This window comes from Adiantum capillus-veneris, chromosome 9, assembly GCF_014529385.1.
Source record: "Adiantum capillus-veneris isolate H3 chromosome 9, ASM1452938v2, whole genome shotgun sequence".
Classification (NCBI taxonomy): domain Eukaryota; kingdom Viridiplantae; phylum Streptophyta; class Polypodiopsida; order Polypodiales; family Pteridaceae; genus Adiantum; species Adiantum capillus-veneris.
The window spans coordinates 95,343,770-95,361,436 of record NC_140939.1 but is presented as its reverse complement, the minus strand read 5'-3'; positions in this window follow the sequence as shown (position 1 = coordinate 95,361,436).

The following is a 17,667-nucleotide window of genomic DNA, read 5'->3' as shown; positions in this document are numbered from 1 at the left end:
ATCAAGTCTTTCGTGGTATTCATCTCAAAACATTGAAGGCCACCAATGAACCCAAACATAGCCGGATTGTTCCCAATGGCTTTCAATCAAGGAAATTCCAAACTTCATACGCCATTGTTGCTTTGCAAGACCGCCTAGTGGCAAATAAAGGTCCTTTTGGTAGAGGTAGTCTTCAATCTGTATCTTCTAGTGTTGGTATTTTTTTCGTTGAAATTCTCAATCTTGAGCTTACCTTCCTCTACCATCACTCCCATTCAATTCAAGGAATCCTTTTCTTAGGATATTTTAGCTACTACAAGAAAACCCCGCTTTGAAACCAATTTTCAGAAATAAAGGTGTAGCTAAGTAGAGGTTAGAGTGGTTTACTTAATGGAGAGAGATAATATTCACACACAAGAGAGATAAGAGAGAGAGAGAGAGAGAGAGAGAGAGAGAGAGAGAGAGAGAGAGAGAGAGAGAGAGATTTATACCCTAGCCAAGATTTAAGAAATGGATTCCTAGCTAACTGGGCTCAATGATAAGTCTTAGGATGCATTTGATTACAATTTTGGAAGCCCTTGGCCCCTTTACACTCTTTGACAATCAATGATAATACAATAGCTTTGGACTTTTACAGGATTTCTCATTAATAATGAGGTTTTGATACAATCAATAGGGATGGAAAATAAGGGAGTTTTCCTTTTGATTCTTTTATTAGCTGAGCAGCTAACATTCCCCCCTCCATGATTGTGTCGTCCGCAACACAACTACTTAGGGTGCTAAGTCGTGTTCGGGCTTTCTGGCTTCTGTCTTTTTTGCGTGTTGTTTCAATCCCTATTGATACTTGAGCCGAAGTTCTTTGTCTTCTATAGACATGAGCTGCATGGTGATTTTGTTATTTTGCTCAATGGTTGAATAGCTACCAAAGCGAGCTTGCAGATTTGTGATGACTTGGGCAAAGATTTTTCTTTTGTAGGTAAAGAGGCCCGTATAGAATGCTTGTTTGAAAGACTGCACGTAGCAAGAGTGTAAGAACATTACCCTAACGTAGAAGCCATGGAGCAGTTCCTCCAAAGGTTGCCCTGACAAATTGTAGCATAGACATTTATTGCATTTGAGGAAGCACATCTAGGCAACATCTATCAGCTCTGCGTGATAGAAGGTCTATAGACATGTAAGGAGAATCTTTGAGATCTTGACCAACATAATGCAGGCCAAGTCCTATATATCCACAGAAGAGTTGTATTGGAGGGGAGATTTTTCACCATGTAGTCTTTAATGGGCTTGTCATTTGGTGGTGGTGGGAGCCTTGGGTAGTTGAGTCACGTTGGCCTCTTTTACTATATAATAGATTTTTACTACCAGCTACAGACTCTTGGAACCAAACACTGCACATAATCTTGTTAGGGCAGTTAGCCCAAAGACTACTTTTTGAAAGCTCAAAGGAAAGATATGCCATGCTAGCAAAAAGACACAAAGACACAAATGAGATTGCGACTTTAGATCGTGACTTTTCATTCTCTCTCTCTCTCTCTCTCTCTCTCTCTCTCTCTCTCTCTCTCTCTCTCTCTCTCTCTCTCTCTCTCTCTCTCTCTCTCTCTCTCTCTCTCTCTTTCTCACCCGACGTTCAATTTTGAACTTCTTCTGCAAAGATACTGGCTTCCAATCTCTTACATAGGTACAAGTCTCTCTCTCTCTCTCTCTCTCTCTCTCTCTCTCTCTCTCTCTTTCTCTCTCTCTCTCTCTCTCTCTCTCTCTCTCTCTCTCTCTCTCTCTCTCTCTCTCTCTCTCTCTCTCACACACACACACACACACACACACACACACAATTACGTGCACACACCTACAACTCTGTGTGTGTGTGTGTGTGTGTCGTGCGCATATGCACCCTCTGAAATCAATGATGATGTGATCGTCAATGAGCTACAAGGTGTACATATTTTTCCTTTAATCGCTATAATTTGTGCATTTGGTCATTTGGTGGCTACATCTAAGCATCTTTGTAGATGGGCGAAGCTGCTGTCAAGTATGATGAGGTATCCCCAAGTTGTCAAATTTTTGGAAATCTTGATCAAGCCGCAATTGAGCGTCGGTTAATTAGTATATCTGGCTTACATATGATTAGTTGATTAGGTGTACAAATGTTGTGTTCCGTCATTGACGTCTGTCTGCAGTGGAGCATTTAACTGATCCGACTAAATGTAGCCTCCCATTAATACTGACAAGGATCAATGGCCACAAGACTCTGGGTTAATTAAGTAGGCCATTTATCCTTAGGCTAGTAATCCTTGGGGTCATCGTGATCCGTACAAGGCTTCCCATCATGAGGGGAGTATATGGCATGTCACAATTCCTTGACCAATTTTCCCTACTACTTCAAAGCTCTGAAATGCCATTTCACAAAAGAGTCGTAGTAAGGATTCATGTATGTGGTGATGAATGATCGATGACAATCAACATCGGCACCAAGATATTTGAGATCTCCAATGGCATTGTCAGGAAAGTAAGTCAGCAAATATGTTGGATGGTGAAATTTGGAATTTCATTTGCCGGGATGCCAAGAGATGACATAATCCTCCATTGCTAGGCCTCACCACCAGATTTTTCCTCTGCTTTAGATTTTCGGCTTTTGTACTCTTTCTCTTACTTGACCTGGGAAAATAATTACCAAGATGAGTATTCACCACCTCAGCTTCTATGTGCAAGGCTCCCTTTGATACTTTTGTACATGGGGCCATGCTACATTTGTCTATTGATCTGCAAAATCTTCAGTTTCTTGATCGGAGGGAAACTGAGGAGGATTACCAAACTACTCAATCTCACGCTTGTCTGCACAAAGCCTTGATGGGCATGCCATTGCAGTGGAATCCAAAAGGATTCATAACAATGTGACCACACAATTGGTAATAAAAAGAGACAAACATGATCTTGGAAAAAGAGAAGGCATGGCCGATATGGGGGCATCGTACATCATCTCAAATCCTCCACACCACATAAGAGCATAAAAAATTGCGAGAAGAGCACTTTGAATAAATTAGAAGAAATTGAATGTTGGGTGCAGAGAAAGAGTGAGAAAGTGGGAGGAAGAAAATTCACCTATGCTTGCACCTTGAAGGCATGTGGCCCTACACAAGATCTTCACATGGGTGAGATAACTCATGATTAGATTTCTAGCCAAGGGGTGTTGGAAACACATGTGCCAAATGTGTTGCCCTTGCGAAACAACTTGATGAGGTCTTTGTACAAACTATTGTGTTTAGGAACCAAGGATATGCCCAACATGGTTGTGGCAAGAAAGCTTTGTGGTGTTTTCCTTGGATGCGAAGGGAGGGACTCTCTACAGATACAATCACCTATGCTTGCAACTTCAAGGCATGTGCCCTTGTGTTGCCCAATATGGTGTGGCAAGGAATGTTCTCTAAACCCAAAAAAATGCGAAATGTGGTGCCACTATCAAAGTATGGAAAGTTCTGCTGATGAGATTTCTGTCCAAGATTGCGTCTCTTGGAACAGGTTCCTTGCAGATTATGTACAACAGAGCTGTTGCAAAGAAGCTTGAGGATGTTTTAACCGGATCCAAAGGGAAGACCTTTCTCCAAATGCAATCACCTATGCTTGCACCTTGAAAGGTTTGTGACCCTACATAGACCTTCACATGGGTGAAAAAGTTCATGATGAGATTGCTAGTTAGGGGTTTTTGGAAAAGCATGTTGTGATTGGCAATGCCTTGGTCTATATGTATGCCAAAGGAGGTGGCAAATGCAATCACCTATGATTTCACCTTGAAGTCATGTTTCCTTATGCTACTGAGTATGGTGTGGCAAGGAAGCTCAATTAACCGGATGTAAATGCCAAATGTGGTTCCCTGTTCAAAGCACAAGAAGCTATTGATTAACTTTTTGTCCAAGATGTCATCTCTTGGAACACATTTGTGGAAGGATATACCTAAATATGATATGGCAAGAAAGCTCTTGGATGTTTTATGCAGGCTCAAATGGAAGGCCTCTCTCCAAGGCCTTATGCAAGACCTTGACATGGGTGAGTGAATTCAAGATGGGATGCTAGTCCGGGGCTGTTGAAGAATGATGTTGTGTTTTCGAATGCATTATTGATATGTACGACAAATATGGTGCCCTAATGAGAACAAAAACCTTTTGATGAGCTTTCTATCCAAAATGTCACCTGTTGATTACAAGATATTCCCAACTTGGTTGTGGCAAGGAACCTCTGTGCTGCTTTAACCGGATGCAAAGGGAAGAACTTTCTCCAGATGCTATCATCTTTGTTTGAAATTATGCCCAACTTGGATCTAAGAAGGAATCTCCGGGCTACTTTCATTGGTTGTGAACAAAAGGTCTCTCTCTAGATGCAATCACTTATGGTTGCACCTTGAAAGACATGGCCTCTGTTTAGAATCTATCACCTATGTGTTACACCTTAAAGGCCTAAGGTCAAGATGTATACTAGATGTGGTGCCTTTATGAAGGAGAAAAAAGATGTTGATGAGCTTTCTTTCTGTACAAAATGTGGTCTCTTGGGCACAGATTGATTGTTGCAAGGCTCACATTTGATTTAGGATTATTTGCTTGCAAGATTTTAGCATGGGCGATTTTAATCTACACTATTGAAATATACATGCAACCATTGTTGCCTTTTGCTACCCACCTGCATCATTTTCCATTATTGCTTGTTCTTTGCAAATGTATTGTTTTGTGGGCTTTGGGCGATAGAACATGGATCCTCAAGTATGCTTGTTCTATTGTATTGGAAGTTGATTCTTTCTTGAAGTGAAAATAAAGTTGAAATTGACATCACCGGGACACAAGAATAGGTGTCCTAGACCCGCTTGATTATGAACCTTGATGGCTCAAGAGCCCCTTTTTGAGCCTCAAGTAGAGGACTTGTGATAGGTATGAAGATTGAGTGCTATTGGGATTATGAGAGTTGTGGCCAAGGCTAGCTCTTCTTTTGGCCAATGAGCTCACCCAGTGGGCATGAAATAGGGCTGAGAGAGGCCTAATGATGGTGGAAAAATGCGAGGTTTTTTTTATATACGATCATGAGGATCTGGTGTGTGATAGTGGGAGTCTTGAAGTTGAGACGATGACTCGTCGAGCTAGGTTATGCGAGAAATACCATGGGCATAAAGGCCTAGTATGGGATTTGGGGAAAGGGCCTTATGATTGATTGTAGGTACAATGACAGTGCAATACAAAGAGACCAGGATGTATGAGAAAGTGGAAGCGAAAGGGACACTAAGCATGATCAGATGAAGCAGGGCTAAGCCAGGAAAATTAGAGTTTCTTGCTGGTTTTTTGAAGCCTGATGTGGGCTCACGTAGGTCATGCCACATAGAACATCGGAGTATGCTATTGATGCAGCCATAGATGGTCGATGGGGTCACCCCTTGACAATAGGATCGAGATGATAATGTGATGCATACATTAATGGACAAATTAGGGTTGAGCAAAGCTCTTTCAAAACTGCCGCTCTGCACACACAAGGCACTATGGCAGGATCTATTTATGGTTTTCTTGTTGTTTTAGCATCCAAAGACTTACCTTTTCTAGCTTGACTGCTCTAATACCGTGGGTGATTTTCACAAGCTTCATCAGAGAGAGCAAGCTTTATGGGTTTTTTGGTGCAATGTCAGCCTTTACTGGTGGTGTGGTCATACTAGCTAGGACCAACAAAGATTCAAGTGATGAGTCAGTTACAGTAATTGGATTGTAGAAGCATTCATGGGCATGGCTAGCTTCATTGTAGTTGAGCTGCTTGTTATGCCTTGCAAGGCTGCAAGGGTAGTCAAAATTGAGATGATCTCAGATGAAAAACCATGTGACTACCATGCTGTTGATGTTTTCAGAGTTGCGGTGTGCGAAGTGATGCGCCTGAGCAATGGTTGACTTGAAGGTACTACAAAAGTCATTAAGGCGCTTACTTGCCTACGTGAAAGAGTAGATAAAGGAAGCAGCACAAGAGCCACAAATTTGGTACTTAGCTTTCCCTTCAAGTGCCTACACAAAGTTGTTAGAAATATAGGGCCAAATGGTGGATTTACTGCATTTCAGTGTATGCGCATTTCACACAATTGTGGAAACTCTTAGAAATGTAGACATGGGCACTCAAGAGCTGATCATCAGATCTCAACCATACTTCTACTACTTTTTTCTCTATTTTCAGCCCACCAAGGGCTTTGAAATTGACTCCCCATCCTCCCTACACCCTATACACTATTTCAAAATTTGATGGGAGAGTACGAGCACGCTGAAAATTGCTAGAAAGTAGCGTTTTCATCACCTGGTAGTTGTGTTTTTGGGTAAGATTTCTCCTTATCTTAGATTACCCTACCTACTAACAAGACACCATCCAGTGGTGATCCGTATGGTCTTTCGGGGATTGCTGCAACTTACTCTAGCTTCTATAGTGCAGACTGTTTGGTCCCACTTTCCTTATTTCAGAGAAGTTAATGTTGCAGATTGCTACATCTCGCCTTCCTAGAGTTTTACGCATCTTAGCCACCTGGTGACCTTGAGTTGAAAATTCATGCGTTGACAAGGTTCCGATCATACTCATGATGGTTCCTGGCTTCCCCATTTCTCCAGACGGTTTGACTAGAAACACCACAGATCCTTTTGGGCAGGACACTTGCAACTCTATTGGCACTTTTTTTATGACAGGAGTTGTTTTCACATTTAGTTCAAAACCTTCATGCAATATCTTCACCCTATATTGGTGGAGTACAATAGTTTGCTACACTACTCGCGACGACACTTTACCATAGTGATGTCTCTAGGTGGGATAACGGGTACAATATTAAACCCCTTACCTGATGATGTTCGCAATTTGGCTGGTGATTTCTATGATGAGAGCACGGTAAAAATCAGAGTGCAACTATGGAAGAGAGGCTACAAGTATTATTAGTGGCATTGAAGGAAATGTATGGCCAGACGAACTTCTTTTGTGCCGACTTATCGATGAAGAGTAGACAATTCTGTATGTGCAAAGGTGCGTAATGATCGATGATGACCTTATGGAAAGCCTAACTCAGCTGATGATACTCGTTTTTTTGAGCCTAAATAGTACCACATGCAATGACATTGCTCAATCTGCTATCCTTAGGAGCTAACAATTAGCCACACAAACCCGCGTGTTTCATGCGGAGCAACCAATGTACTCACTTTAATCGCATATCTTGGAACCTCCCCAGGTTACAATAATCCTCAAAAAACATGATCATTCGGCGGTGCATATTTCATAGCTTTGTGTTTCCCACTTTCCTTTGTGGAGAGGATATCCATCGACCGTTCGTGGACGACATCAGCCCCAAATTCAGCACTTCTCTTTCCTGATAGTGCTTACATTGATCTATCGCATGTGTCTCAAACCACTCCAACTAATCTGATACTTTTCAAGTACTTTTGTCGTATACTTTTCATCGCAATGCATAAATCCGAAATGAGTTGCCTCAAAATCCTTCTTCACTTAGAGTTGCACAAAAAACCAAGCGTGCTAGATCAAAATTGAGCCCCACCATCTTCCATTTACAGATGTGTTATGTTTTTATAATTAAAACAATCATTAAAAAATACAATTATAATTTCTTTGGTAATTAGCATCAAATTATCTAAAACTCTGTATTTTACCTTATTAAGTTTTACCATTTGCTAGTTTACAAGAAGCTCTTTAACATTTACAAAGCAACTTAACAGTTGACTATAACACAAGGTATGCCGTATTTAAGAATATTTTAAAGACCTATAAAAAAAAGATTTTAATATTAATATATTAATAACCACAATAACATCAAAGAGAATTTCTTTCCAAATCAGAATATTAGGCTAAGCTCAATAGAAATAATATACATATCAATATAGATATAATGAAATTTTAAGGTCACCAGATACACAAAATAATAATAAAGAATATGTAATTGAAGATGAAAACAATTAAACTATTATCTATAAAAAAGCATCCAAACTAAATTAAAAGCAAAGCATACCAAGATGATAAGACATCTACATAGAAAAACAAACTTACTTCCAACTTTTGACATTTCTAATTTTAATTTTGATTCATGGATAAATATTTGTTCTAATTCAATCAAATCATATAAATACTATTCGAAACTTATTTTTGAGTATGAAAAACAAAACTTGAAATATATAGAAAAAACAAATACCTATTTAAAAGGATATGAATTTTATCTAGCATCATTTCAAAATAAGAAACAAGACAATATAGAAATTTATAACTGCTCCAGATGTTTTTAAAACAACATTAGAGAAAAGTACTGGGTAACTTATCACCCGAACTTATATAAAAAATTTATTAACAATGAATATACATGAAGTACAAATGCTATCCACTTTAGATATTTTTTTAAATATCAGTAAAAGATAATATCTATAGCCATATGTAATATAGAACAAAGATCATTATTAGATAATCTTCTATTTTCATATCAAAATAGTAATGATTTATTAAATATTCTAAACAAAAAACTCACATGATATAAACATACTATTGCTCTTTTTACTAAAAATTAATCCATTAGCCAAAAAATTATATTTTATATATGAACAAACACAAAAAACTTTAGCAATTTCTATAATAATTTTTAATGCAATTATTACTTTACTAAATAAACATGCATCATCTTCTCCTTATGAAATTAATGGTAGTAGCACAAATACAAATTATTTAGGTATCTTAGATCAAGTAAACAATACAAAACTAGAATCACAATACAAAATAGGTAAGTTATTTTATGGTGGGGTTATGTATGAAAGACTAAATAATAAAAAATCATTAACTTATATGCAAGTTTAGACGGGGTATCTAATTTAGAAGATATTACAATAGAGAAAACCCTATTTCCATTAGGATATGGAGCTCATGATGGAGCTAAAATTTCATACATATCTGAAAATGATAATAACTTCATTCTTCTCAATATTCACTTTATACAAGCCATACTTATTGATGATGTACCAATTACGTCAAGCTTTGATAATAACAGATTCAACAAATTTAGCAATGCTACAATCAGATATAGATAAATTCAAACTTAAAAATACACATGTAATTGATCTAGATGCCATACATTATGTCATAAAACATAATATCTCTGATTAAATTCCAGGCTCTCTGTCATGTTATCGTAAGAATTTAAAAGATTTATTATGCATGGTAGAGTCATTTGGTTTACCTAACTTCTTCTTAACCCTAACTTATGACGAAGTATCCTCTAGTAGATGGTAGATATAAAAGATTTAGAAAAAATTATCCAAAAGATAGACTTAAAACTTAATTGGACAGGTTGTTTAGCCGAGTGCATGATGATTACATACATTTTAAAATAAATACATATTAATTCCTAACGGATTACTAGGTACCATCAATCACTATATAATACGATATGTACCTATAATACTATGGGTAGATTTAAATGATATCGATTGAATATCTTTAGAGATAGATGGCCATATACCATATTTACATACAATAAATAAATTTGATCCAACATCGATTGAATATAAACTACATAACTTAGTTATCAAAAAAAAATACATAACTGTAAGAATCTTGTAAAATATAATTACAAAATAAAAATAATTAAATGTAAATATGGATTTCTATACAATATCCAAAGTAATCCTAAGCCAATTATTCATGAACAAACTGAACGATGGCTTTATTATAGACCAACATTAGAATACAAAAATGTGCTCCCTTATCATGCAGGACTATTATTATTATGGCAAGCCTACATGATTATCATATTACTTATCAGAACCTATAAGAAAAAATAGATATCGACTTAGAAACAACAAAAACATTAGGACTAGATAATATTGATGATGCAAAACTCAAACTAATATCTTCTTATGTATTAACAAAACCGATAACAACAACCGAAGAAGCCATGATGCGTTTAGAGATACCAGTCATTAAAAAATCACAAAAAGTAACTTATATAGATTGTTCACCTCCTAAAAAAAGGCAAAAATATATACAATTTTTTTTTAATCTCTTTACTACATCCAATTGAAAAATATACGTCAAGACCATTAGAATTGAAGAGCTTAACATTTTATGCATACTTTTGTCAATATAGAATCAACAAAAGACTAAAGCATACAACAAAGAACATATATAAAATGCATGATTTATTTGGGAATGAAATAGAAGAGCATAAACAATTAGTAAGATTTATCAATTTTCACCCTGTCCATCAAATGGAAGGTTTTTTTTTACTATTCTATTAAAACATATACATTTTTGTAATTGAAAAAATCAATCTCAATTAACAACATAAAAAAATCTTACTTTTTAAATTATCGAATACAACAAATAATAAAGAATGAAGAAGACATAGAGAACCTAGTTGGAAATTATTCTCAATTACATCTATTAATCGATGAATGTAGACAAAAAATTATAAATCATATACTTCAAATGCATCCCATACATAACATAACATAACATTTATCGTCAAACAGTTTTATAGAAAAACAAACCAATATTAAAACTCTGAGAGAGAATCATTATGATCTAATAATACATCTACAAGAGCTTAAACAGATAGAAAATACAACTCTGACTAAAGAGCAAGAACTAATATATATTATATATTTTTTTTAAAACAAAATTGGGTGGATTAAATATAATAAATGGAACACCTGGATTTGAGAAAACTTTTTTAATTCAATATATCACATTTAAATGTATTATCACAAACATAGAAGTCGTCCTTACAGTAACCACAGTGTCGTAGCTACAAGACCTAGTCGATTAGCACGTACTTTACATTGATTTTTTGGTTTACCCAATAAAAATAAATTATTTTGTTCTAATTTAGAACCAAATGATATTTCTTCAATTAGAATAAGATATTTTGATGTAATTATAATTGAAAAATTCTCAATGATGACGTCACAAATGTTACATACAATTATACTCCAAATTTTAGAAGCTTCTAATTTATCTATGCTAGAGATCTTTAACAATAAAACACTAATTTTATTTGGAGATATAGCGCAAAAACCAAATGATATTTGTTCAATTAAAATAGGATCTTTTGATGTTAATATAATTGATGAATGCTCAATGGTGACATCACACATGCTACATAGACTTCTACTCTAAATTTTAGAAGCTTGTAATTTATCTATGCTAGAGATCTTCAACACTAAAAAAATACTTTTAGTTGGAGATTCTAGGGGTTTTGTTTGGGCCTAGACCTGCTACTCGACAACATAGAAATTTTCTTTTATGAGTTTAGAACTTACGCCTCATGTCTCGTGTGAAACAACACTGAAAATGGGCGACCATGGACTCCGGAAATCGCACGCGAAGAAAGTAGAGAGCTCTCTTCTCCAAGAGTGACTAGTGGAAATGAGGTGATTTGGGCTACCTAAGATATCTATAGTCAAACATCCAAAACTACTTTTCCCCAAATTTCCTTGCTAGTCCTACAAGGTCGTGAAATCTATGTTAGACTTAAAAACTTCCTCAATTGGACTCTAGCATATTCTGCAACAATTTGGAAAAACAAGCCATGGCGGACAAATTTAGGCCTCCCGCTTCCCTCTGTCGTTTTTGTTGATTTTTTTTTTGCATGTCCGTCTTGTTTCTCTGATCATCAATATATCTTCAGTTTCTCCATTTGAGCTCATTTGCTATTTATTATTGATATGTGACTTGTTTATAAAAAAAATCAAAGAAAATAATAACATTCATTTTTATTTTTTTAAAGATCAAAATTATGAAAATTCATTGAGAAACATTATTTTAATACTTTTTGGTGGATTTCTCTATTTTTAAGCTCCAATATCAAAAACATTTGCTGAAAAAAGCAAAAAGACTATTTTTTTATGTACTTGTAGATAGTATATACACTATTTACACTCATCAGGAAGTTGTTATCATTCAAATTCCCCTATTGATGATTTGAAGGGCATTATTAGGCACTTTTGTAAAAACCCACACATTAACATCCAACTTTTTCCTCCCTCTTCAAACATTGCCCTTAATTAATGAAGTTTCCTTCCTGTTTTCTTCTCTTAGATGGAGTACTCAGGGATGACTGTGTGCCTGGGTTGAACAATTGTGTCTATGCATAGCCATGGTTGGGTCTATCATGCTTTGAAGGTCAATACAATTCAAACCAGTATGCGGTGCAAGACTTGGGTCTTGAGTAGTTAACTCAAGGGTTTTCGTGGTCGATGTTTCTTGTTAATGTTTTCTAAATAGCACATTTTGTAATTTGTGTGCTCTTTGTCTGATTGTACCATATAGATGCTTTGGCACAGTGATTTCCTGAGCTGTAGGTATCAATGATGACGGTTGATGACATTTAACTCTCCATTGGTATTTTTGTTTTCCGTTGATGAACTGTTGTCTTTGATTTTTTTGAGATTAACTTTCCACTAGTTCATCGGCTTTAGAGTTTGTGGAGAAGATAAATGCTCCTTTGGTTTCCAAACCCATCTAGTGTTAGTTTCTCGTTTGAAAGATGTTTTCTCTGAGTTGTTAGATGTGAAACTTACTTCAATATGGTAGATGAGTTTTTGGGCACCCAAAATTTGAGACGGATTGTCCTCAAGTTTTGCTTTCGGTACCCAAATCTGCCTTACTCCTTGCATGCTACTTGTAGCATTTGCTTGTTTAGAAGTTGACATAGATTGATTCTTCCCTGGTTTCTTTTCCTCTTTGCTTGGTGCAATTAAAACTAAGACCTGTCCTACTTTAAATAATAGCTTGCGTTGGTTGGTGTCCCAATCTGGTACTGCCTTGTATGTCCGCATCCATCAGATTCCAAGAATCATTGTTTCATTCATATGTTCATATGGTATGCATACAAAATGATGAGGGCATGAAAATCCATTTACTATCACATTCAAGTTAACCACTTCCAATGTGGTTGTTGGGTTTTTGTTGTATCCTTTGACGGCAGATATTCCCGATGCTAAAGACCGATTCATAGCTTTCTTGTAAGTGGAATAACTATTTGCATTCATTTGAGCTATGGTATCTACTAATGCATTTGTGCTTTGATTGTGCAATTTTACTATGATGCAGACATCAATCCCATCCAACCAATCATCATCTGTTGATACAACATGATTCTCGAAAGCAGCTTCCCTCTTGAGTACTCGAAGTCAAGCTTCCTCTTCAACTTCATCAATTACCTGCTATTGTTAAATATTTCTTTGCTTTGTTGTATGCATTTTCTTTATCAAGTCATTGGTTAGTGGAAAAGGCTACTTCTTAAGGCGACATCCACTAATCTAGTTAGCCATTGGTTCACTATCTATAGTGGACAACTTAATTGCTCCACTTGGGGATACGTCTTCAATGATAAATGGTCGATTTCCCTTTTTCTTGAATTTGGGAATGGTGTTGCTTAAGGGAATAAACTAAAACTCGGTCCCCTTTCTTGAAGATTTTTGTGACAAGATGTGAATCAAAAAATTGTTCTTGCTTCCATTTCTGTGCATAGATGTGAGCTACTGATGTTAGCCTTTGTTAATCAAGCTTTTTTAAATCTTCAAGCCTCTTTGAAAATTCATGTCTAGTCCACTCAAGATCTTTAGCTACCCTTAGTGTTGGCAATACAAATTCTATCAATAGTATGACATTGAGGCCATAAACAAGGTTAAAGGGTGTAGTATTTAAAGCTCTCTTGAATGAAACTCTATAAGCCCATAGAGCGGCATGTAGATTCATTTCTCAATCAATTTGTCTTGAACTAACCACTTTAGTCAATACCAAGCTAAGAGTTTTATTCATGTGCTCAACTTGTCTATTTGCTTGTGGATGATATGGAGTGGATTAAAGAAACTACTTTTATTTGGAGATATAGCGCAAAAACCAAATGATATTTGTTCAATTAAAATAAGATCTTTTGATGTTAATATAATTGATGACTTGTCAATGGTGACGTCACACATGCTACGTACACTCTAAATTTTAGAAGCTTGTAATTTATCTATGCTAGAGATCCTCAACACTAAAAAACTACTTTTATTTGGAGATTCTAGGGTTTTTGTTTGGGCCTAGACCTGCTACTCGACAACATAGAAATGTTCTTTCACGAGTTTAGAACTTACCCCTCATGTCTCATGTGAAACAACACTGAAAATGGGCGACCATGGACTCCGGAAATCGCACGCGAAGAAAGTAGAGAGCTCTCTTCTCCAAGAGTGACTAGTGGAAATGAGGTGATTTGGGCTACCTAAGATATCTATAGTCAAACATCCAAAACTACTTCTCCCCAAATTTCCCTGCTAGTCCTACTAGGTCGCGAAATCTATGTTAGACTGAAAAATTTCCTCAATCGGGGACTCTAGCATATTCTACAACAATTTGTAAAAACAAGCTATGGCGGACAATTTAGGCCTCCCGCTTCCCTCTGTCGTTTTTATTGATTTTTTTTTTGCATGAGGTCTTGTTTCTCTGATCATCAATGTATCTTCAGTTTCTCCATTTGAGCTCATTTGCTATTTATTATTGATTTGTGACTTGTTTATCAAAAAATCAAAGAAAATAATAACATGCATATTTTTTTCAAAAAAAGATCAAAATTATGAAAATCCATTGAAAAACACTATTTTAATACATTTTGGTGGATTTCTCTATTTTTAAGCTCCAATATCAAAAACATTTGCTGAAAAAAGCGAAAAGGCTATATTTTGATCTACTTGTTGATAGTATATACACTATTTTCACTCATCGGGGAGATGTTATCATTCAAATTCCCCTATTGATGATTTGAAGGGCATTATTAGGCAATTTTGTAAAAACCCACACGGTAACATCCAACTTTTTCCTCCCTCTTCAAACATTGCCCTTAATTAATGAAGTTTCCTTCCTGTTTTCTTCTCTTAGATGGAGTACTCAGGGATGACTGTGTGCCTGGGTTGAACAATTGTGTCTATGCATAGCCATGGTTGGGTCTATCATGCTTTGAAGGTCAATACAATTCAAACCAGTATGCGGTGCAAGAGTTGGGTCTTGAGTAGTTAACTCAAGGGTTTTCGTGGTCGAGGTTTCTTGTTAAGTTTTCTAAATAGCACATTTTGTAATTTGTGTTCTCTTTGTCTAATTGTACCATATGGATGCTTTGGCACAGTGATTTCCTGAGCTGTAGGTATCAATGATGACGGTTGATGACATTTAACTCTCCATTGGTATTTTTGTTTTCCGTTGATGAACTGTTGTGTTTGAGTTTTTTGAGATTAACTTTCCACTAGTTCATCGGCTTTAGAGTTTGTGGAGAAGATAAATGCTCCTTTGGTTTCCAAACCCATCTAGTGTTAGTTTCTCGTTTGAAAGATGTTTTCTCTGAGTTGTTAGATGTGAAACTTACTTCAATATGGTAGATGAGTTTTTGGGCACCCAAAATTTGAGACGGATTGTCCTCAAGTTTTGCTTTCGGTACCCAAATCTGCCTTACTCCTTGCATGCTACTTGTAGCATTTGCTTGTTTAGAGGTTGACATAGATTGATTCTTCCCTGGTTTCTTTTGTGGGAAACCTCTTTTCCATTCCTCTTTGCTTGGTGCAATTAAAACTAAGACCTGTACTAATTTAAATGATAGCTTGCGTTGATTGGTGTCCCAATCTGGTACTGCCTTGTATGTCCGCATCCATCAGATTCCAAGAATCATTGTTTCATTCATATGTTCATATGGTATGCATACAAAATGATGAGGGCATGAAAATCAATTTACTCTCACATTCAAGTTAACCACTTCCAATGTGGTTGGTCGGTTTTTGTTGTATCCTTTGACGGCAGATATTCCCGATGCTAAAGACCGATTCATATCTTTCTTGTAAGTGGAATAACTATTTGCATTCATTTGAGCTATGGTATCTAATAATGCATTTGTGCTTTGATTGTGCAATTCTAATATGATGCAAAGATCAATTCCATCCAACCAATCATCATCTGTTGATACAGCATGATTCTCGAAAGCAGCTTCCCTCTTGAGTACTCGAAGTCAAGCTTCCTCTTCAACTTCATCAATTACCTGCTATTGTTAAATATTTCTTTGCTTCGTTGTATGCATTTTCTCTATTAAATTATTGGTTAGTGGAAAAGGCTACTTCTTTAAGCGACATCCACTAATCTAGTTAGCCATTGGTTCACTATCTATAGTGGACAACTTAACTGCTCCACTTGGGGATACGTCTTTAATGATAAACAGTCCAATTCCCTTTTTCTTGAATTTGGGAATGGTGTTGCTTAAGGGAATAAACTAAAACTCGGTCCCCTTTCTTGAAGATTTTTGTGACAAGATGTGAATCAAAAAAATTTTCTTGCTTCCATTTTTGTGCATAAATGTGAGCTACTGATGTTAGCCTTTGTTCATCAAGCTTTTTTAAATCTTCAAGCCTCTTTGACAATTCATGTCTGGTCCACTCAAGATCTTTAGCTACCCTTAGTGTTGGCAATACAAATTCATCAAGCTTTTTTAAATCTTCAAGCCTCTTTGACAATTCATGTCTGGTCCACTCAAGATCTTTAGCTACCCTTAGTGTTGGCAATACAAATTCTATCAATAGTATGACATTGAGGCCATAAACAAGGTTAAAGGATGTAGTATTTAAAGCTATCTTGAATGAAACTCTATAAGCCCATAGAGCGGCATGTAGATTCATTTCTCAATCAATTTGTCTTGAACTAACCACTTTAGTCAATACCAAGCTAAGAGTTTTATTCATGTGCTCAACTTGTCTATTTGCTTGTGGATGATATGGAGCGTATTTGTTATGCATGACCATAAATTCATTCAGAAGATACTCAATTATCTCATTGAGGAAATGAGTTCCCCTATTACTGACAATTTCTTCTGGAAGTCCATATCTTGTGAATACATTCTGATACAAGAATTCACTTGTGATTATAGCATCATTCTTTCTGGTTGCCTTAGCCGTTGCCCACTTGGTCAAATAGTCCAAAGCTACAATGATATATTGAGCTTGAGTTCTACAAGCAGGTGGTTTATATTGGTCCGACAAAGTCTATTCCCCATTTTGCAAAATCTCTAGCTCCCATCATTGGTCTTAAGGCATGCTATCTACCCTGGTTGGCATTTTTGCTTGCTGTCATGCATCACATCTTTGAACATATCCTTTGGCATCTACAAAAAGTGTTGGCCACCATATGCCTTCCATTAAAATTGCTCTGCCAGTGGTTTCACTACAAAAGTGAACTCCAGCTAATCCAACATGTGCTTGTTCTAGACTAGGTGTATATTCATCTTCATCTGCACAAAGATGCAAATGTTGATCCTTTCCTCTCTGATACAATTGGTTTCCAATAAGAGCATAGTCTCTTGCTTCAAATTTAATAGGCTTTTGGTGGAGTTTAATCATATCCTTGAAAAATGTTCTGCTTGATAAGTAACTATATAGTTACTCCACTTAGGAACAAGTGAAAATAGAAATAATGTCACATGAGGTATGGGTGTTTGTTTTTGGCATTGAAGATAGTTTTTCACAAATGAGTGAATATCACTCCTCATGGTTGGCCAAAATATTCCAAGTCTCAAGCTCCGTTGCATAGTTTGATCTTTTGCAAAGTGAAGTCCTACTATGGTAATGTGTGCTTGGCTTAGGGATTGGGTTTTCTCCTTAAGATTAATACACAAAAGCAATATTCCATCTCGATATCTTT